A 23,228-nucleotide genomic window follows, 5' to 3' on the forward strand; every position below is an offset into this window, starting at 1 on the left:
ACCATCTCTTCATCTTCTCCTCTATTTCTCTCCTCTCTTCTTCTCCTTCTTCTTTCTCCCTTCTTCCTCACTATTTTCCTTTTTATTTCAGGAAGTAAATCAGGTCTGATTGAATAACTAACAGGTTTAAAGTTAGTGCTATAGCAAAAGAAAGATAGAGGAAGTTGAGTATGGTCATAATCTCATCTAAACATGAATAAGTTTACAATTTAACTTTGAAGCATATCCAGCAGGAAACAATTAGGGGGTTAACTTCTTAATGAAAACCCACTAATGGGTCCTTAGGGGCATGGTTGTTGGTGATATTCTTAGTTCTCATGATTATATCCTTCTTGCATGGTTACGTAATGTCTACTAAGAGTTGAAGTAATGGCTTTGCTTCCAAAAATGCCCAACATCTTGCTCCACAGAGCTCTAACAAATCCACAATAGAATTTTATGATCTATTGAATCAATGCAACTATTGTGGTGAGAATACTTGCACACACAAGCTGCAATAACAAGGGTGGATTTAATTGTAGGAGCTGATGGTAGCCTCTGCAATACAGTTAACACTAATGTTAGTTATATCTAATATATAGAGCAAACTAAAAAAAGCACAAAAAAGAGAAACATACTTAGATTCAATTCATGAAAAGAGTTGGCCTAGAATTATTCGGTTGAAAATTTTCTTATACGTATTAGAAAACCTACATGGCCAGCTTCTACACTCAACATGCTACATCCACAATCTGACAATCATTGTTCATGCACTGCACTTGTCCCGTTGTGGTAGAGATCCCTTCTATATGTAGAGAAGGTTTTAGCTCTTTTAAAGGTGTACAATGGACCTTTTCCAAGCCTGTTAGTACATATTCAGCTCTCCCCTTCCCTATGGTTATTATTTCATCAATCTGTTTTTTGTTTTCTCTGGTTATTCCCACCACAAGCTGTCTTTATTTGCTTCTTTGAATTATCATCAGAACCATCCATTCTTTTTTTTTTTGTATCCCTTGGTCATTTTATGATTAGTTGGCATTGGCTTTCACACAAGTCATGTAAATCATGTAGAGGCAAGAAAGAAAAGATGAGATCATTGTCATGTTTTAATTAACAAATTTCTTGAATCAACCAGATAAAAATGAGAAAACTTCAAAAGAAACTTGAAATTTATTTAGTGGTCAATATAGAAGTCTTGCCATTATAATGCTATGCTTGTAGATTAATGATTTCTAATTTGACTTTTACTCCATATAGCTTAAAAAAACAGTTAATGGTACCATTCTCCAAATTATCCTGGCCCTTTTGCTCTGCCCCTGCAACTTCCAACCTTAAAGAAGTCTTCAATTGATCCTGAAAAGCACACAAGTACGTTTGCACCTCAAATATCCTCAGAAAGTAGGTCCATATTGACAATGTAGAAGAATGTGGTTTACTGCTTCTATGTTTATATGATAGAGCATTCAATCAGCATAGCAACGAGGCAATGACCATACCTTTTTAAATGAGGATAATATGCACTTATCCAAGACAATTGTCCACCCAAAATAACTTAGCATTCAAAGCATCATAATGAGTACCAAATTTTTAAACGAGGAGATTGTTCTCTCCACTGGCCCATGCATCTTGTTGTATAAGGATTTAATAGAGAATGTCCTTGACTTTTCCCAAACCCACACCCTTTCAACTTTACCATATGATACAAGTAATTACTAATCAAGCACTTCTACTTCCCACTTCTCATCAAATGCTAAAAGCCTCAGAATTTGCCAACTTATTAGGCAGGAAATTGACATCAATGATATGACCAAGAACTTTCTAGACATTTCCTATAGCTATTCTCTCCAACCAATATGATTTCTACTCACACAAGAACTGTAAAGCAGTTGCATTAACTTCACAAAAGATTCAACTTCCCAATCATTGAAACTCCTACTAAGAAGTGGGTACCACAAACACTATAATTTTGAGCTTGAATAATTGAATTCAATAATTCTCTTTTCCTTCCTATGAAAATGAAGTCATATGGGTCTTATTTAGATTTTAGGATGAAATATCGTGTAGTGGGTGGTATTGTTTTCTGCTGACTTGAAATGATTTTGTTGTTGAGAAATAGGAATTCTAATTAAGTGTTGCTGTTTTGTTTTCCTTCATAGGTAAGCCACTGGATTTCGGGGATATTTGCAATGGGATCTGAAAATGGATCCTAAAGGAAGTTTTTGTTCAGAAGCCTGGCCAAAATCCTTTTTGGGGAATGGGTCATTTAAAAATTTCAGCCCAAATTGTCAATCTTTCAACCATTTCAATTCACTGCACCTGGCTGCTCTGATGTCAGCCCACCTCTGCAGTTCTCATCGAGTCCAGAACTCCAGATAATCAGATCAAAACACTGGATGCTATGGATAGTCAAACAATTCAGGCAATTGTTAGTGCATCTACATTTCATGGTTGGGATCCAGGAACAATGTTAAGCATTCCTTCTTTCCTTCAGTAGAAGATCCCCCAACTGCAAGATATTGTGCATTTGATTGTTGGCAGGGAAGGTCAGGTTTTGGGTCAACCAACTGGAATTGTAGCTCATCAGCTGCATTAACTTGAAAAAATTACTCAATGTTAACAAGGCCCATTACCCAATGTTAGCCTGTTGCTGCTAAGTTGATACAACAGTCTAACCTTTAGCATGTTAGCCCTGACTATCTGAAGCTAACGTTCTTCTGTGGCGCAAGTAACCTCATAGCAGCCTCTCATCAACAATTTGGTAGATCTTCAAGTCCATTAAATTTGAAGAGTGCATATGCACACACAGGTGTGAGGTTGCAACCCTTATTGATTGCTTTAGAGAATGCACATTCCTTGAACAAGGTAGGGTACTCAAAGAGTTACTCTATTTCCTGTAGTAAGTGGTCTTGTCTGATGGGTTTTTAATAAGATTCTGACTTTATGGTCTCAACGACTTCAAGCCTATAATTTTAAGTTTTTAACCTAAGGTGCAACCTTACCTTCAGCCAGGCAGGAATCAGACCAGTCTGGCCCATCATTGCTCATCCCTTGATTTATCAGAGTGAATTTTATCACCTGAAGATTGATGGCTGCAAGAAGTTTTGAGTTTGTTGATAAACATTTATGCAGGAACCATTACAAGTTAGGTGACATTAACCTTGTTTTATATAAGAAGCACCTTTGAGGTCTTACTTTATATAAAATGGAAAGTGTTTTCTCTTTGATAATCTAAGTGAAAAAATTCAGCAGTAAAAGAAAGCAACCATAAACGACTATATTTGGATTGGAAAGATGAAGAAACATACCTGAAAGCAATAGAAGAATATCAATTATGAGACCCACTAAAAACAACTGACCTTCCAAACTTGAGCAACAATGATTTGGCACCTGCATCTGCAAATTTGGGCAAAAGGTATTGTCAAAAGAGAAGTTAGAGTTTGGGCAAAAGGTTTCATCAAAAGAAAAGTTAAGAAACATTCAAAACAATGAATTATCTATTTTCTTATCTCAACTTGAATGCTATTCTTCTTGCAGATAACAAATATGTGAGAAACAATGGGAGTAAATTCTTGTTCTTTTTGCAGGTTGAAAAGGATGTAAAAAAATAAAAATTTGAAAATTGATATAAATTCTACTATCCATACTCAAATTTCAATCAAACTCAAACTTCAGTCAGCTCAGAAATCTTGCAAGTTTGGATTGTTGAATGAAGAGTTAGTTTTTTTTTTTTTTCAAACAACGAATTGAGAGGGTTTATCAAGCAGCGATGAGTGCATTTTTGCAAATATTTGATTGACTATAATACCCTGAAAATTTACAACAATCCCATAACACATTCAGAGTAACATCATATATATGGAAGGTTAAAAAAAGGTCATAAAATACTTCAAAAGAATAAGTTTTTTTAGGAAAAATAATCAATTTATAAAATGTAAAATTACAAAATTATCACTATTTAAAATACCACTCAAGAGAATTAAATAAATTTACAGGGGTATATTTTGTCTAATACAAATTCCAAAATTTTAGATTCAAAGGGGAAAGATTTTGGTCATTGGTAGTTTTAGTGACATAAGTGAAAGCTAGATACCTAAATACCCAAACTACCTTTACAAGAATAACTGAATAAGTAAATGAAAGGAAAGACATGTGACAAATACACGATGATGCAAATGATGACAGTGTTATCCCACAATTTGAATCTAACAAATTGGCTGAGGCAATGAAAGCACTGGAATGTGTGGATGATGCTAATGGCTCTCAACTATCGAGGGCCTTGTGTATTCAAAAGAAGTCTGTTGAATATGATTTTATATTTGCAGGTTCTGTTGGTGATTTCACTATTAATACAGGATTGTTGGAGCCACATCCAAGTCATGATTTGGCTGTTCACTGTAGAGATGCTAGTGAAAGTGGACATTAAAGAGGGAGTAGATGGGGATACCCATTGAGAAAAAAGATTATTGAATAGGGAGAATATCTGTCACATGCTGTTGAGACTATAATCTTCTTCATTTTCATAGATTTTCTTTTTATTTTATTTGGAAGTGTCTTTGACCAAACACAACCTATATTTCATGCCCCTTGGAGCTAGAAACATCAATTTGACACTTCTACTTTCTACAAACAACCTCCCATTCTTCAACTTTTAAGGTATATGCCTGTTTCAACTACAAATAGCTTCAAATAACAGTTGTATGTTGATTTCCACAAATCAACCTAAAATGTTTCAGGTAGAAAGAGCAATTGTACCAAACAACCTATGGGTGGTTCCTCTATATATGGAAATACGAACCCAAAATTGAAAGCCCATTCCAAATTAAGGAATGACTCCAAATATGACAAGGAAAAATACAACTCTTTTTGTTTGAGTGCATTCAAATGGAGGAAACCTTATTGCTTGAACTTAGAAATTGATAAAGGGAATGAAAAATATTAAATACTTAATACCAAATTTTAATTTCGAATTCTACTACTAATACTTCTCTTGTTGTTAGACAATGTATGCCCTTAGCTCCAATCAAATTGATGTATGTTGAAGTTCGGCCTGCCCTAGAAGTTTGTTTTGTTTGTTAGGCAAGAAGGAAGAGAAGAAAGAAGAAGGAAGAAAGAGGAAGGAGAAGAGAAAAGGTCTAGTTCGAAATTAGGAAAAGTCAACCCTAGTTTCGGCCAGACCTGTTATTATATTATTAATGTAATTGGAAAAGACACAAGTGCCCTTATTTAAGTAAGAGGCACTCGAACTAACATAATAGTACACATCAGCATTCTCAACAGGTACAAAGACCGAAATACCCCTTCACTAACACTCCCCCTCAAGTTGGTGAGTATATATCATATAATCCCAGCTTGTTACATATGTAGTCCACTCTCCCCCGACTCAAACCTTTTGTAAACAAGTCTGCCCACTGATTTCCTGTATTAACATATGCAGTCTCTATCACTCCATTCAGCACCTTCTCTCTCACAAAATGACAGTCAACTTCGATGTGCTTGGTTCTTTCATGAAACACCGGATTGGAAGAGATATGAACCGCTACCTGATTGTCACAATAGAGCTTCATTGAAGTACTAATGTCATATCCTATCTCTTGTAGAATGTTCCTTAGCCACACTAATTCACAAGCAGTATGTGCCATGGCCCTATATTCTGCTTCTGCACTGCTTCTTGCCACAACTGTTTGCTTCTTACTTTTCCACGTTACCAAGTTACCCCCCAGAAAGGTGCAATAGCCTGTGGTAGACCGTCTATCAGACATAGAACCTGCCCAATCAGCATCGGTGTATCCTTCTACTTCCAGTTTTCTGCCACTTTTGTACAACAAACCACGGCCAAGAGCTCCTTTCAAGTACCTCACAATCCTTAGCACTGCATTCCCATGTGGGACCAAAGGTTTCTGCATGAACTGACTCACCACACTAACCACAAATGAAATATATGGCCGAGTAATGGTTAGGTAGTTTAGTTTGCCTACAAGACGTCGGTATCTGCCAGGGTCTTCAAATACTTCACCTATATCACTGCTCAGCCTCGTATTTGTTTCCATAGGTGTCTCAGTCGGTTTAGTACCCAACAAACTTGTTTCTTCCAGTAAATCAAGCACATATTTCCTTTGACACAAATTAATGCCATGCTTAGATCTTGCTACCTCTATCCCCAAAAAGTATTTCAATTTGCCAAGGTCCTTTGTCTGAAAGTGTTCCTGGAAGAATGCCTTCAATCTGTCAAGGACCATTTTATCATTTCCAGTCACAACGATATCACCTACATACACCACCAGTAGTATTTTGCTTGCCAGAGAGTCATGATTGAAGACAAAGTGATCAACTTGGCACTATTTCATACCAAACTTCTTGACCACCTCACTAAACCTACCAAACCATGCTCGAAGGGACTGTTTAAGTCCATATATAGCCTTCTTAAGTCTGCATACCTTACCATCCTCCCCCTGAGCAACAAACCCTGGTGGTTGCTCCATGTAGACCTCCTCAAGAAAATCACCATGCAAAAAGGCATTTTTGATATCTAGTTGATGTAGAGGCCAATCATACATAGCTGCAAGGGAGATGGCAACATGAACTGACCCTATCTTAGCAACTGGGGAGAATGTCTCTGTGTAGTCAATGCCATAGGTTTGGGAGTACCCTTTTGCAACCAACCGCGCCTTCAGGCGCTCAACACGACCATCTGGCAAGTACTTAACGGTATACACCCACTTACAACCGACAGCCTGCTTCCCAGGAGGAAGAGCGGTGAGGTCCCAAGTGTGATTATGATAGAGGGCAGAGAGCTCTTCTTCCATAGCACGACACCACTCTAGAGAGGTAAGGGCTTCTTGGACATCCTTAGGAACAACCACTGAGGATAACAAAGAGATGAACTGGCGATGGGAGGCGGAGAGGTGAGTAAGGGAAACAAAATTGGAAATATGGTGAAGGGTGCAGGTGTGTTTACCTTTCCGTAAGGCAATAGGAAAATCAAAGTCGGAGGCTGGTGTCAGATCTGGGGCCGGATCTGTCGACGGTGATGAAGCCGGACGAGGCGGATCTGGTACACGTGGGCGATGTGTATACATGTGACGGATAGGTGGACGGTCAACGGACGGTGACACCGGAGGCAACGACGTAGGCACGACTGGAACCAGAGGAGGAGGATCAGCCACAGGAAGGGGAAGAGGAGGAGGTGATGTGGAGGAAGCAGCATCACCGGACCCCACGAAGAACGGAGTAGATTCGAAGAAAGTAACATCAACACATACCAAAGAACGACAAGAACTGGGATGGTAACACTTGTACCCTTTCTGAGTCCAAGAATAGCCAAGGAAGATACACTTAAGGGATCGTGCATCTAACTTGTCAGTCCCGGGACCCAGATTATGGACGAAGCAGATACACCCAAATACCCGAAGAGGAAGCGGAAACGGAGACATGTTGGGGAACAAGACACTAAAAGGAGAACGATCATCAAGAATAGACGTGGGCACTCGATTAATTAAGAAAGAGGTGAGCATTGCATCACTCCAAAAGGGTTTAGGAACATTCATGTGGTGCATGAGTGAGCGTGCCGTTTCTACAAGATGTCGGTTCTTTCTCTCAGCAACTCCATTTTGTTGTGGGATGTAGGTACATGAAGTTTGGTGTATAATGCCATGTTGGTCCAAGTATTCTTGGAAAGATGAAGACAAGTATTCACGACCATTATCAGAACGGAAAATTTTGATGTGAACGCCAAATTGATTGCGGATCTCAGCATAAAATTTTTGGAAGATGGCAAATAATTCACTTCTTTCTTTCATTAAATAGAGCCACGTCATTCTTGAAAAGTCATCAACAAAAATAACAAAATATCTGTGTCCATTATATGACATCACTTTATAAGGACCCCAAACATCTGAATAAATTAAAGAAAAAGGACTCGACACACGGTTATCAAACCTAGAACTAAAGGGAACACGATGGTGTTTCCCAAATTGACACGACTCACAATCTAGAACAGAAAGTTGACTCAATGAAGGGACCAAGGACTTAAGCACTTTCAGCGAAGGATGACCAAATCTACAATGCCACTGGAGAGGAGAAATAGATGATTGAAGGGCTGTTGACGTTCTTCCACCACCATCAAGATAATACAATCCACTGGCTTCATGCCCTCCACCAATCTTCATCCCCGTCTTGAGATCCTGAAAAACACACATAAAGGGGTAAAATGTAACAAAGCAATTAAGGGACTTGGTCAGCTTACTAACAGACATAAGATTAAATGGAAGCTTAAGTACATATAAAACAGAGGATAAGGACACAGGGTCTAGGTCAACATTACCAACACCACGAATAGATGATGTGGAGCCATTAGCAAGGGTAACAGATTGTGATGTTGAGCAATGAGTGAGAGATGAAAACACACCTGGAGTTCCCGTCATGTGATCGGAGGCTCCAAAGTCAATAATCCAGGGGTTGGGTGTGGATGCCAAACAAGCGATACCTGAGTGTGCAAAGGTAGTTGTGTTCTGCTGCGACGTGGATTGAACAAACCTTTCATACTCATCACGAGGAACACTCACCATCTCCTTGCCTGGACCATCTGAAGAGGTAGAAGGCATCTGGTCGGCTGACCGGTTCTCCTGTCTAAAGCTGGAACTGGTGTCACTAGTCACGGCATGGTTGGCCCACGTCGAGGGTGGACCATGTAAGTCATAGCAGTAGTTAATAGTATGTCCATCCAAACCACAATGAGTACACCTCTGTGGACCCGAGCCATGTCCTCTACCACGAGCTCCCCCTGAATCTCTGCCTCCAGTACGACCACCACCACGGATATGTGTAGATCCCCACTACCACTCCGGCCATACACTGGACCACTACTGCCACCACGGCCAGGCTGGGCTTCTCGAGCCCCACTTCTGCCACCTCGTCCTCTCGACATTGCAAATGCTGATTTATCTGAGATATTAGAGTTTCCCATAGATCCAATGGAAGTCCTCCGAGGACGAGCAAACACCTCCTCTAAAGATGGAAAGGCAGATCCTCCTAGTATCTGGGCTCGTACTGGTTCATACTCAGACTTCAGCCCCACCAGAAACCGAGTCACATCAAACTGCTCTCTCTGTTGTTGTTGAACCCTGACATCAGAAGTGAGAGGATGATAGACATTTAACTCATTACGAATATTTCTCATACTGGCATAGTACTCCTCAAGGCGCTGATTTCCCTGTTGTAGATTGAAGTATTCTTGATACAGTTGATATACCCTAGTTGTATTATCCTAACCAGAATACAATTTCTTAGCATGATCCCACACCTCTTTGGTTGTGTCAAGAAACATGAAGTTCACACTGATTCTGGGTTTCATACTGTTCCACAACCATGTGATGATCAGTGCATCTTCCTGTTCCCAGTCTTCGTACTCCTGAGAACTAGTGGGGGGTTTCTCCTCTCTTATGTGCTTTACCTTCTTCTTCGCCTTCAGAAAGACCTCTACAAACTTTGCCCAAGGGACATAATTCTCTCCATTCAGTTTAATGGAGGTCATTTGGACATTCAGGTAGTCAGTAGATATCATCACATTAGGTTTACTATCATTGTTATCTACCATTGCCGAATTCCCTTATCACTGAATCCTGAGCACTACACACTGCACGCTGCACACAGACACTTCACCGAAATCTGCACACTGCACACAGACACTTCACCGAAATCTGCACACTGATTTCAGCAATAACAAAGGCTGAAAGCCGTACTTGTAACACCACAAACCCTACTCTACAGCTACCGGAAGTTTCACCATTAAGTAAACACTACTTCCCTTCGAATCACATACAAACCAGCATAAACCCTAGCATACTGCAATCTGAAAACCCATCATACGATCTGTACCACACCTCTCATGTGTTCCATAACAGAAATTATGCATAAAAAAAACTCCTTACCTCATCGCCTGAATGCCAACCACACGAAGGAATGAAACACCACTGCACCACGCGCACCAGCCCTACATTAATTAGGGGAGGGCTTAGAAACCACAGCAACCAATCACCAACGACACCACCAGAGGCATAGAAACCTCCAAGGGAAGAGGGCGATCACTCCTTTTCAGCCCTTTTCCCAGTCTCCAACCAACGGCTGAGAAAACAAGAGAAACCCTAGTTCGAATGCGCAGAAAACAGAATTCTAGCAGGTCTGATTTGTTTAATGTTGCTCTGATACCATGTTGAAGTTCGGCCTGCCCTAGAAGTCCGTTTTGTTTGTTAGCTGAAAAGTAAAGTAAACAGCAAGAAGGAAGAGAAGAAAGAAGAAGGAAGAAAGAGGAAGGAGAAGAGAAAAGGTCTAGTTCGAAATTAGGAAAAGTCAACCCTAGTTTCGGCCAGACCTGTTATTATATTATTAATGTAATTGAAAAAGACATAAGGGCCCTTATTTAAGTAAGAGGCACTCGAACTAACATAATAGTAAACATCAGCATTCTCAACAGGTACAAAGACCGAAATACCCCTTCACTAACAATGTACATATACATTTATTGTAAATGAATAAAAGTACATTATTATTTCATGTTGATATTGGTATGTTTCTGAGAAATTACCCCTTAAACTGTACACTTATGAGACTCATGTTAGTTTAAAATGTTCTCAGCCATTAGATAGACTTGGGGAGTTTATCCTACCAAGGATAAGCACATGCAATGTGTGTTTGGTTGAAACACTGAACCCGAACCATTTGCCAATTATGCCCTGCACCTTGGAGATTGATGGGCAAAACTGGAAAGTTACACATAACCCCTAGACTTGATTATGGTACTGCACTAGGTGTTGGATTGGATTGTTTTTGATATACACCAATCAGTGAGATCCATTGATGGTCAAAACCTGGGTATGTTGGGACAGTCTAAGAATTCATCTGAGTGGGTGATCATAGTGATAGGATCGACCCTTTTGTCGGACAAAGTGAATGATAGGGCTTACACTCTCTCTGGATGGAAACCTAAACATCCGGCAATGGATTTCAACTATGTTTAAGATTTGGTTTTGCAAAATATATTTATATGATATATGTATTAATGTTTTATGAAAAATGTTTGCAAAAAGGTTTTAATTCTCAGGATCCATCCGAGTAAAGAGTGTGACACTGTATCCTGCAACCAGGGGAGAGGTCCTTCCCTATCGAGCAGTCTTTGATCATTATGGGTTGAGAGGTTAAGTGTAAGAGACCATTAAGGGTTGATTACCTGATGGGCTTTATCTTACTTAAGTCCATTATCCTTGGGTCTTCATAGGATGGCTGAATTCAATGATCATTTAAGTGTAAATGTTGGGCCCGTATTGAGCCCATAGTGATGTGCTCAGGGGTTCACTGCATTTAGCAGTGAATTCGGCTAAGCCTTTTCACAAAGGTTGGGCCAAACCCATGTGGACTTATGTGAGGTCATTGTGGGGTCTCACGCCGAACAAATCAAGTTGGCCATGTAACACCCTTGGATCGTGAGACTTATAGTTGATGGGCCTAAGGCCCATAATTAATATGATTAATTAAGTTGTCACATGACAGCTTTAGTTGTCATGTGACATGGGGCGAATCTGGGTTTAGATCTGGGTATGGAGCACCTAATCTTATAAGAAGATAAGGTATACCTCTAATTAGAGTCCAAATCTGATTTAGATTTGGATTATCTCCTAATTAGATTAGGAGATAGCTCCATAAGAGATTATAAAAGAGGAGGGGGCGGACCAGTCCAAGACAGCTTCATATTTTTGCAGTTTCTGTTTCTCTCTGCACCCTTTTGTCTCCCAGTTTTTTCCTAGTTCGACCTCAGCTATCTAAGACTGATATAGATATGTTTTTCCTCTGATTTTTTAAGAAAAATTCAGGGGAGAACAGGCTCAACTTCCCTAGTTCGATCCAAACAGTTGGGTTGCAGTTTTGCCAAAAATTGTGTTGCTGAACCGGCTTCAAGAATACATTGCGCCATCTTCAGTGGAGGCTGGTTTTAGGACTGATTTGGGCGTGAACTTCCACCTTGGGGTCTGCGTTTGTGGTATCCATATCAGGTATACATCTCCCTCTTTGATTGGTTTCAAATCTGGTCAGGTTCAGTGAAAGACCGATCCTGAAAAATGCAGTTTTTCAAAACATGGGGAATTTGATTCCCAGAAGATTAGGAAATTTTTTAAATTTTGCCCAGCCATCTAGCATGGTTCGGCGATCCATATGATGGATCCTAACCCTTCCAACACTTGTATCTTTTCTTCTTCCTTTTTTTTGATAGGTAAAAGTTCATTAAAATTTCATTATCAGCAAAAAGATAAATGTCTGTTACAAGCATCCCAAGGGGAGGCGCAAGGTGCAGCCTCACTCTTTAAAAGAAAACAACACAAAAATTACAATTGGGGCCCAAAACAATTGATCCCTAGTTACTCCTTGCTTAGCTAGATAGTCAGCAAATGCATTAGCCTCTCTTCCCATCCATTGTATAGTCAAATTCATATGTTGTGTTACCCATTTGAATTTCTTCATTTCATTTTTATAACACCATATCACTAAGTTTGGGTCTCTAAACCAACCCACCGCCACCTTAAGTCCCCTTCTATCACCAAATTCTCCAATCCTATCTCACTTGCAATCTATATACCTTGTAGGACTGGATACAGTTGAGTCCTTAAGGAGTCTCCATTCCCCATCAGTCCTAAGTAGAATGCTCTCAGATTCCCGTCCTTATCTCTTATGGTCCCTCCAATTCCAAAAAGGCCTGGGTTGCCCTGACTACTCCCATCAAAGTTCAGTTTCATAAAGCCTTCAATGGGAGATGTCCAAACCAGCCATGTTTTACTCTTCTGCACTAAACTAGAAGCCACTAAAAACCAATTCCTCCAAATGTCATCGAAGGAGAAATGTCTAAATAGTTCCATAGTTTGTAGTCAATGTATGGTTCCGGTACATTACACAATCCATAATTTGTTGCTTACTTCTCTCCTTCTCTTGGAAGATTCTAGCATTTCTTTCTTCCCATAATGTCCACACCGCTGCTGCTATAGTGCACCTTCACATTATTCTTCCCCTTTTCTTTGGCCAAACAAATGTAGATGGTTCAAACATCATCTTAATCTCCATTGGCATATTCCACCTACATCCAAACAAATAGAAACACCACTCCCAAATTTCTGTAGCAAATGAACAGGAAATGAGTAAGTGATAACAAGATTCACCACTTGATTTACAAAGATTGCACCAAGTTGGGGAAATACACAAAAAAAGGCCTATTCTTTTGCAAGTGATCCAGAGTGTTAATTTTCCCATATACCACCTCCCAGCAGAAAGCCTTAATTTTAGGGGGAATCAGCTAAGACCACTCTTCCTTCCGAGGAAAAGACAGAGAGAAGGGGGATTGGCAAGGAGCTTTGAAAAAAGAGGCACAAGAGAAAAAGCCTTTAGGATTTGGACACCAAACTCTCCTATCTAATTTAGAAGGCTCTAAGCAGACTTTATCAAGAAGTAGGAGAAGCTCTGACAAACAAGTGCTTGATGACTTCTTCATCCCAGCTAAGACCACTCTTCCTTCCGAGGAAAAGACTGAGAGGAGGGGGATTGGCAAGGAGCTTTAAAAAAAGAGGCACAAGAGAAAAAGCCTTTAGGATTTGGACACCAAACTCTCCTATCTAATTTAGAAGGCTCTAAGCAGACTTTATCAAGAAGTAGGAGAAGCTCTGACAAACAAGTGCTTGATGGCTTCTTCATCCCTTAATCCCTTTTGGAACCCAAAACCCCAACTGTGACTCAAAGGAAAAATAGGATGGATTAGAAAACACGAAATCACCTTATTTTTGTACAAGGAAATGGAAAACAAGGAAACAAATCCTTTAAGGGTCGGTCACCAAACCAAGTGTCTTCCCAACGAATTAAGTTCCCTAAGTTAACATCATACTTGATAAGACTGAGGAACTGAGGAAGCAGATTGTGAATTGCTTTCCAAGGTGTTGGCAAGGTAGCCCGATGTGATACACCGACATCCCAGCCACTCTCCAATCTCCCATGAATACTATCCACTACCTCAACCCACAAGTTTTCCCTCTCTAGAGGCCACTTCCATAACCATTTTCCCAAAAGAGTTGTATTCTTCTTTCTCACATTCCCAAGACCTAGCCCACCCTCTTCCTTTCTTTTGCACACAATCTCCCAGTTAATTAAATGGTCTTTCTTGTCTCTCCTGGCTCCTAAAGGAAATCCCTCATAATTTTTTCTAATTTCTTTTCTTCCCTTGGAGGGATCCTAAAAATAGAGAGGAAATAAATAGGTAGGTTAGCCAAAGTAGATCTTATCAAGGTAATCCTTCCTCCTAAAGATATGTAACTCCTCTTCCAGGCAGCCAATCTCTTTTTTACATCTTTCTACACTTGGGTTCCAAAATCTGCTCTCCTTAGGATTGGCCCCTAGAGGAAGTCCCAAATAGGTTAGAGGCCAAAGGGTAATATGACACTCTAAGCACTCCACTACCAAGATTAGAACATTCTCCTCCAAATTAATCCCTGCTATACAACTCTTGTCCAAATTGGTTTTCAGATTGGACACCTTTTCAAACTTCTGGATCAGTTCTTTTAATCTCCTCACTCTCCTGAGATCTCCCCCTTCACAAAAAAATTGTGATATCATCTGCAAATTGGAGATGAGTAATTGGAACCCTATTCCTACCCACTCTCCATCCTTTAACTTCATCTTCCCTATCTGCCTTAGAAAGAAGTCTACTAAAAACATCTGCCACCAAAGTAAAAAGAAAGAGGGAGAGAGAGGTCACCTTGCCTTAACCCTCTACAAGCTGGAAAGAAATCTTTCACCACTCCATTAACAAGGATGGAAAAATGACAAGACCAAAGGCATCCAAAGACCCAATTAAACCATCTTTCCCCAAACCCCCGTTGTTGCATTACTTCTAATAAAAATTTTCAATCCACCAAGTCATAAGCCTTTTTCTAAATCCAATTTGCACCCTTCCTGGATATTTTCATTTCTTCTACACATTCATTAGCTATCAGGATTTAATCAATTATTTGTCTCCCATGAACAAATGTCCCTTGGAACTGGCTTATGAGAAAGGGGAGTATTTCTCTTATCTTCAAAGACAGAACCTTAGCAATTATTTTGTAGATACTAGTCACCAAACTAATGGGTCGGAAGTCATTAGATTGACTAGCATCTGGATTTTTGGGAATCAAAGCCAAAAAAGTTGCATTAACTCCAGGGTAACAATATGCGTGTTCAAGAATTCTTTGAAGACTTCAATCAAGTCATCTTTCAATACTTCCCAACAGTCCTGTTGTAAAGCCATCTGGATCCGGTGCTTTAGATTTGTACATGGAAAAAACTGTTTTTTTTTTCTTTTCTTCTTATTTTCTCCCCATAGTTTCTGGTATTCCTTCTAATTTGTCTTGATTAGTATTGTACCTTAGCTAGCATGTTTATCTTTTAGCCTAAATTTCAGGTTCAACTCAATCCACTAACAGTGAAATGTGGTTTGAGTTTGAGAGTGTAGTTTAGATGTTTGATGCACAAAGGTGAGGATGCAGATCAGTACGCTCAATCTGAAACCCAATTGACTTGAATCCAATTTCGCGCCGAGTTGGCTTAGGGTTGGGGGGCTCAGGTGTCAGAGAATAAAGGCCTATTCAGGAACTTCATATAATATTTCAGATTTGATGGTTAAAGATAGTTTGTTGAAGGTATATGGTGGGGGTTTATAAGTGAGGGATTGACTTTTCAAAATCTATTTGTTACCTTGATTTGAATGCTTTTCTTCTTTGCAGGTAGAAAAAGATGTAGACAAATAAGAATTTGAAAATTGATAATATAAACAAGAATAACCCACTATAGCTCCAAGTCCTAAATTCTAAAAGTAGACATTGCCAATTATCTCTTCTCAAGTCTTTAAATTGTGGGAGGGGTAAAGAACATTGCACCACCATGGCAAAAATCTCAACAACCAATCTTCTTTTATGTTGATACTTCTCTTTGAAAATATGTCTGTTTCTTTCTCTCCATATGCCCCAACAAACAGCAAATGGATTGATACTATGTGGTATCTTGCCTTTCTTATTCCCTCTCAACCTAGGCCATGTCAAGAAAATCTCCTTTGGTGCTGATGGGTTAAAGTTGCATTAAACATAGTGAAGAAGAAATTCCATATGAACTTTGTCCGGCAACAATGTATAAATAAATGATTCACATCCTCTTTCTATTTCATGCACAAAATACAATAATTGGCATCTGAGAACCTCATCATTTCAGGTGGTCAATTATTAAGATAATGTCAAAATGCTGTAGTCATTTCATCTTTAGTGCTCAAGGGCATTCTTGTAATTTTTCTTTTAATTTTTATCGCCCTAGTATAAATACTATTGCTGGCTCCACCAGTAGAACTTTTTGCCTTTCATTCTTCTCTTCTACTCTCCTTTCTTCTCCACTTTTTCTTCTCTTCTGTTCCAGCTCTCTACTATTTTTTCCAAGAGAATATGGTATCACAGCAGGTCTGTTAGGCCAGGAAAACAGAATCGATCAAGTGTCCACCTTTTTTACTGTGTTTCTCTTGGAGAAGCTTGAGAATACCAATCAGAGTGGTCTGAGAAGGCTTTTTCAGACTTTTTTTCTCTCCCTCTCTTGGTCGTGTACCAAGAAAACTTTTTGCAACAGTTTTGTGTGATTGATGTGAAGGGTTTAGAACCTGTTTTTCAAGTTTTCGTGGTTCGTGTGATCCTTTATGGTGTGTTTCTAGGTCAGGGGATGACCTGTACTTTCTGTAACAGCAGTAAGGTAGATGTTCAGTGATCATAGGGCCAGATTTGTCCTGGGGGTGACTGTTTCACTACTATTTGGTGCTGTATATGTTTTTTCAGCAACTGTACTGTGTGAACTGGAGAAATCATCAGAAACTACCCCCCCTCTAGTGATGGACCGTGTGTGGAATGAAAATTAATAATATTTTTTTTTCTGGTCCTGGACTGTAGTGCATCTTTGTCCCTTGTTACTGATTAAGTGTGACCTAAAGTGACTACTATGGCTTCTGAGGATTCGGCTACCTCTGGTGTATCCTCAATTCAGAGTGGGGGGATAGATTTGAACTTCCCTATGGCTGTTATTCCCCTAGATGGACTTAATTACCTAGAGTGGTCGAGGGGGATCAAGATGTACATCAATGCAAGGGAAAAGATAGGATACATCAATGGGAAGATTAAGGAACCCAAGTGTGGGAGTGCAAAGTATGACAAGTGGAACCAGGAAAACAGCACGGTGATGTCATGGCTTCTAGTGTCCATGCAGCCTCAAGTGAGAAGGAACTTTGTGTGGACTGAGACAACTTATGAAATCAGGGAGCAGGCTAAGTCTACCTATTCTGAACAACAGCACTATGCAAAGATTTAACAGTTACAGCTAGAGTAATCTACTTTTAAACAAGGGGAGAGAAGTCTTTTTGTGTACTACTCCGACTTGACCTCCATCTGGAAGGAGTTGAATCACTATCAAAGTGTGAACTAGAAGTGTGATGTGGATGCCAAGGCTTACAAGTCTTTTGTTTCACAGCAACAGGTGTTTGTTTTTCTTCTAGGCCCGAACCCTGTGTATGAGTCTATTAGGGTACAGATCCTAGGATGTAAGGACCTCCTATTAGTCCAAGAAGTGTATGCCCTAGTACAGCCTGAGGAGAGTAAGAGAAATCTAGGATGGTCCATGGTGATTGGGAGGAGACTTTAATGTGACTAGATACTTGCATGAAACTAATAACCCCAACCATAGGATCACCTCTAGTATGAGAAACTTCAATCGATTCCTTTAAGTTAAGGGATTTGCCTCTCTTACAAGCCAAATTTACATGGAAGTTTGGAGGGGGATGGTAGAAAGAGCCTTACCAAGACCTACTTCAAATCACTGCCCAACTAGACTGTCCCAAGAAAGATTGGGAGGAAGAATATGCCTTTTTAGATTTGAAAACATGTGGCTACTTCACCCTGACTTTATATCAAAAGTGAAACAATGGTGGGAGGAGGATCAGGTGGAGTTTAGATGGAAGGAGTATAGATTTTACAAGAAACTTCAAAGGTTGAAAGTTAGGATTAAGGACTGAAATAGGGAGGTGCTTGGGAAATTAGAAGAAAGGAAAACTTGGATTGCTCACATATTAGAAGAGTTAGATGGTCTCGAAGGGGATAGAAGAATGAGGGTGGAAGAAAGGGAGGAAAGATGAAGGCTTAAGCAGGAATTGGAAGAGATTTTGAGAAAAGAGGAGATTAGTTGGAGGCAAAAATCAAGACGTAGGTGGTTAAGGGAAGGTGATGCGAACACAAGTTTTTCCATTTGTTGGCCAATGCCAAAAAGAGGAAGAATTTTGCCTCTCAATTGGAGTGGAATGGACAAACCTTGACTAAGGAAGAGGACTTAGCACAGGGTCAGCCCCGAGGAGCTTATGGTTGCTCTAGAAAAAATTTTTGAGGCCTAGGAAGTAAAAGGAGCAAATTTTTCCTTGGAAAGATCTAAAGTGCCCAATCTAGATAGTTTCACAATGGCTTTTTATCAAAATTGTTGGGAGATTATAGGTGTTAATCTAATGGAGGTTTGTGCTCAATTTTATGAGAGAGGTAAGTTTAATTCAAGAGCAAATGCTACTTTTATTGCTTTGATCCCTAAGAAGATAGAAGCAAACCATCCAAGGGATTTAGACCTACAAGCCTAGTAGGAAGTATGTATAATATCATTTCCAAGGTATTGGATGAAAGGACTAAAAAGTCCTTTCCTTGATTTTTGGGAAAGAAATAGTCAATCAAATTATCATTACTAGTGAATGTATGTTGTACAAGGAACACTTAAAGTTTTTATGTTTAGAGATATACCTCTAGGGAAGATGGGAGAGTTTGTGGAGGTAGGCCATTGGAAAAAAGCTTTGAAGATTGAAGCTAAGGAGCTTCTATTTGAGGAACTGAGATTAAATGGTCAGCTGAGCTTGAAAATCAGGGAAGCAAAGAGAGGGATGGTGCTGCTAGAAGGTTTGGGGGTAATTGAAGGGTTCAAGGAGTTTGTGGAAGGTGCAAGTAACAAAGGCAAACAAAATAGCTGGAAAGAGTTTCTCTCAGAAACTGGAAGAAGGTTTGTTGTAGAGTGTAAGAGAAACTTTAAAGGTTCTTTTATTTCTTTGACAGAATTTTTTGGCAAGGGTAGGAAGCAGATGGTCTGTTTCCCAGAGGGAAGGAAGAGTCAGGGCTGGAAGGCAGTTCATGGGGTCTTATGTGAACTGCTGCAATGTTTGGGTGCTAAAAGATGAGTAACAGTAAAAAGAAAGATAAGCAGTTCTACTAGTTCGGTGAGCAATAATAAGCAAGAGACTCTTATAGTGACAGCTGGGGCAGGTAAATACAGAATGGGAGTAAACATACAGAGAGGAGATTGGGAAAGTAAACTGATAGTTAAAGCTTCAGCTCACATTCTAGACTGGAGGAAAGTTGCAGATCTGTTAACAGCAAGCTTGAAGTTGAAGAGTACGTTTATTTTAACACCTTTTGAGAAAGACAAGGCTTTGCTGGACTAGCTTGAGAATAGAGTATAAATTGAGGCATTAAATATCCAAGCTGAACTTGGAAATCTCACATTATCAAGATGGTGTCCGGGATCAAACTCCAAAGATTTCTTTGTTGAAGATGGAGTGCTGGTGCGTCTCTTAGGCCTTCCCTTTCACTTGTGGAAGCAAGAAACTGCTGAAGCCATTGCTCTGATGTGTGGAGGATCACTAGGGGGTGTCTTTTTGGGAGACCTTTTTTCAGCTTCCATTTTGTTGAATGGAGTAAAACCTGAGGAGATTCCTTGGAAGATAGAGGTGCTAGCTGAAGGACAATGTTACTCAGTGTGGCTGGCTTCATCTGTTGAATCTGTGCTTTGGAAAGAGGCTCGTAGGGAGGGAGATGAGAAGGTTGAAGAAGAACTGCGTGGCAAGAAAGGATTGGATGATTCAAACAAGAAAAGCACTTTCACTAAAATGGAAAAACAAATGCTGGAGAAACAAAAATGTAGCATTCAGGGGGTGAGTCTTATGCGTGTGGAAGCAGTGAACAGTCTGGAGGGTGGCAGGTCTTTTGCACAGGTTGTAACTGGCGCCAATCTGACTTTCTTAAACAAGGAAAAGGGGTTGGTCCAGGGAAGAACTGAACCTAGACCTGATAAAACCAAACCGAGCCTGAGGTTGGACGTGCGTAACCCTTTCAAAGTCACGTGAAGTCGCGGTTTATTAAGAATGGGCCAAAGCCAAAGCCCATGTGGAATGATACTGTTGTTAATAAAGGCCCAAATGAGTCAGCAGGCCCGACCCAGTCATTTAAAAAGCCGTGTGAGCCTTTAAAGAGTCACGTGACTGGGGTTATTACTAAGGTAGACGACAGAAACCGTCTATTGTCGTCTTCCTCAAGCTCTTCGACTTCTGAGAAGAGTTCTTCCCAGGCCGCTGTTTCGAAGATGCCTTCTCAGTCGGCTAGCTCTCTACAGTGGCGTCCAGTGAAAAGAGCTCAGCAATTTTCTCCTGATCATCGTAATCCGCGCTCTGTCAAAAGCAACAATCCAGAGAAATGTAACCTAAATCTCTCATCTGATGAGGAGGATTGCTATGTTTCGGATTCTGAAACTGAGGATACTTTGAGCCTTGGCAGCATCAACCTCTCTCAAACAAAGGACCCCTTTGAAGATGACAGTCTAAACACTGAAGTGCTGTTCCTAGAGGAAGACGGTTGTGGCTCTTTGTAAGGATTTCAAGCAGCAGCTCCCTCTCCCCCCCCCCCGCCAGGATGTACTTCACATAAGGTTTGTTTGGGTTCAACAGCTGTTACGGAAGTTGCACAGGGGACATCTACTCCAACAAACAACTTGTGGACTGCAACATGCTCAGGTTATCTATCTAGGGGATCAGAACTCATTACTGTCGTTCCACGCAGAATCACTGGTTAGGGGGCAACCCTCAAAGGTAGCTTCGGCTGCATTGGTTAATACAGATTTGATTGAACCTAAACAACTTCAAAGATCAATCAATCAGGGGAACCAGACCTAGATTCGATACCTCCGATAGCACATTCTGCTCCTGTTCCCACTCTGCCAATTCCCTTTGAGTCAGGTACGCCTGTGGATTTGTTTTCTGGTACTAACAAGGGTCATATGCCTGCAACAGGTGCTTCAGCCTCTCAGCCAGAAGGAATGGCCAATGGAGGGGAGAGTGGAAATGTGGCTAAGGGTTGTGGAGAAGAGGAGGGGGAGTCTTTATCAAAAAGGAAGCAGGAAGAAGACTTAGAGAGAATATGGGAGCAGATTTGTGCTCTCTTAGAGGATTATAAAGAGAAAGAAGAGCAAATGGAGGTTACCCCTACAAAATTGGAACAGAAGGAGGGGAATAGAGAGAGCTTTAGAAGTGCTGGAGTAGATAAAATTAGGAAAAAAAAAAGAAAAGATCAGAGGTGGAAAGCTAATCTTAGATATTGAGGGTGATATTGAGTTTAATGGCTGAGGGGAGAGAAGAAAGGGTCTCAAGTAAAGGGGGGTAAGGATGTTTGGGAGGGAGTTCTACTATTTCCTAATGAAAATCATAAGCTGGAATGTGAGGGGCTTAGGAAGTGCAAGCAAGAGAAGAATAATAAAAGAGATGCTTAGAAGGGAAGGCCTGATGTGGTTATGCTACAAGAGACAAAGTTAGAAGGGATGGATAGAAGGTGGGCTAGAAGTGTGTGGAAATCAAGAGGGATTAGTTGGGCTTCAACTCCCTCTTGGGGAGCTTCAGGGGGGATAATTACCTTGTGGAAAGAAGATGTGGTAGAAGCAGTTGAGGAATTAGTAGGTAACTTCTCTGTGTCTCTGAAATTCAAAATGGTGGAGGGTGATTTTACTTGGCTGCTAACCAATGTGTATGGGCCCAATAATTACAGAGAGAGGAATGAATTGTGGGAGGAGTTGTATGGCATTCAAGGGTTATGGGAAGGTCCTTAGGTGGAGATTTCAATGTTATTCGGTTCACAACAGAGTCAAATAGCCCTCATCAATCCATCACTACTAGCATGAGGAAATTCAATGTTTTTATTAACTCTTGTGAGTTGAAGGAGATTCCTCTTTTGCAAGCCAATTTTACCTGGTCCAACTTTCAAGAGAACCCAACATGTTCGAAGCTAGATAGATTCTTGTTCAATGAAGCCTAGGAGAATCAATGGAGGGGGTTGATGGCTAAAGGGTTACCTAAGGTTACTTCAGATCACTGCCCTATTCAGTTAGGAGAGGAACCATTAGACTCTGGACCTAGACCCTTTAGATTTGATAATATGTGGTTGACTCACCCAGACTTTGTAAAAAATATTGAGAGCTGGTGGAGTGAAGAGCTAAGGGGGGTGAAGTGGAAAGGAGTTAGTTTTCATAGAAAACTAAGGAACTTGAGGACAAAATTGAAAGCCTGGAACAGGGACCAATTTGGAAGGTTAGAGGATTTAAAATCTTCCTTGTTGACTCAGATTGAAGAATTGGACAAAAAGGAATCCCAAAGGACTATGAATGCACAAGAACGGGAGTTGAGATGGAATTTAAAGAAGGAATTAGAAGAGGTCCTGCTGCGAGAAGAGATTTCATGGAGGCAAAAATCAAGGTTTAAATGGATCAAGGAAGGAGATGGGAACACAATTTTTTCATGCGATGGCCAATGGGAGGAGGAAAAATTTTGTAGGACAACTTGAGATTGATGGAGAGGAAATCTCCTCTCAAGAAGAGATAGCCAGATGCTTTGTAGATCATTTTAAGTCAATTTTGAGAAGACCTCTTGATTGTAGGGTGGAAGTGGATGGTCTAGATTGGCTGTCTTTCTGAGAGGGAGAGGGGATGGCTGGAAAGAAATTTTGAGGTAGAGATCAGACAAGCAGTTTTCCTAATGGATAGATCTAAGGCTCCTGGGCCAGATGGATTCACGATGTCCTTTTATCAAGATTGTTGGGACATAGTTAAAAATGATTTATTTGAGGCCTTCAGGGAGTTTGAGGATAACCATGTTGTTAGCCCTGGAGTCAATGCTACTTTTGTAGCTCTTGTTCCCAAGAAGGTTGTCGCTAAACATCCTAAGGACTTCAGACCAATCAGCTTGGTGACTAGTGTTTACAAAATTTTGGCTAAGGCCTTATCCTTGAGGATTAAAGTGGTACTTCCCTCTCTAATTAGTCAAGCTCAAGGTGCGTTTGTACAAGGCAGACAAATAGTAGATCAGATTTTGATAGCTAATG

General features: G+C 40.3%; 1 protein-coding gene across 21 annotated transcripts in view; it reads right to left on the bottom strand.

Annotated features, from left to right (window-relative positions):
* The window catches only part of LOC104597613 (Pentatricopeptide repeat (PPR) superfamily protein), a 42,324-nt gene that overhangs the window by 9,779 nt on the left and 9,317 nt on the right, over positions 1 to 23,228 (bottom strand). For 8 of the 21 annotated variants that reach the window (XM_088892021.1, XM_088892012.1, XM_088892006.1 and 5 more), the window contains one exon: positions 1,260 to 3,372. The gene's annotated coding sequence lies outside the window, so the exon portion shown is untranslated. Of the gene's footprint in view, positions 1 to 478; positions 538 to 1,259; positions 3,373 to 23,228 lie in introns of all 21 variants that reach the window. The other 13 variants (XM_088892016.1, XM_088892009.1, XM_010259249.3 and 10 more) reach the window with 9 other exon arrangements.

Source organism: Nelumbo nucifera, chromosome 7 (genome assembly GCF_055504915.1).
Source record: "Nelumbo nucifera cultivar China Antique chromosome 7, China Antique-T2T, whole genome shotgun sequence".
Taxonomy (NCBI): Eukaryota; Viridiplantae; Streptophyta; class Magnoliopsida; order Proteales; family Nelumbonaceae; genus Nelumbo; species Nelumbo nucifera.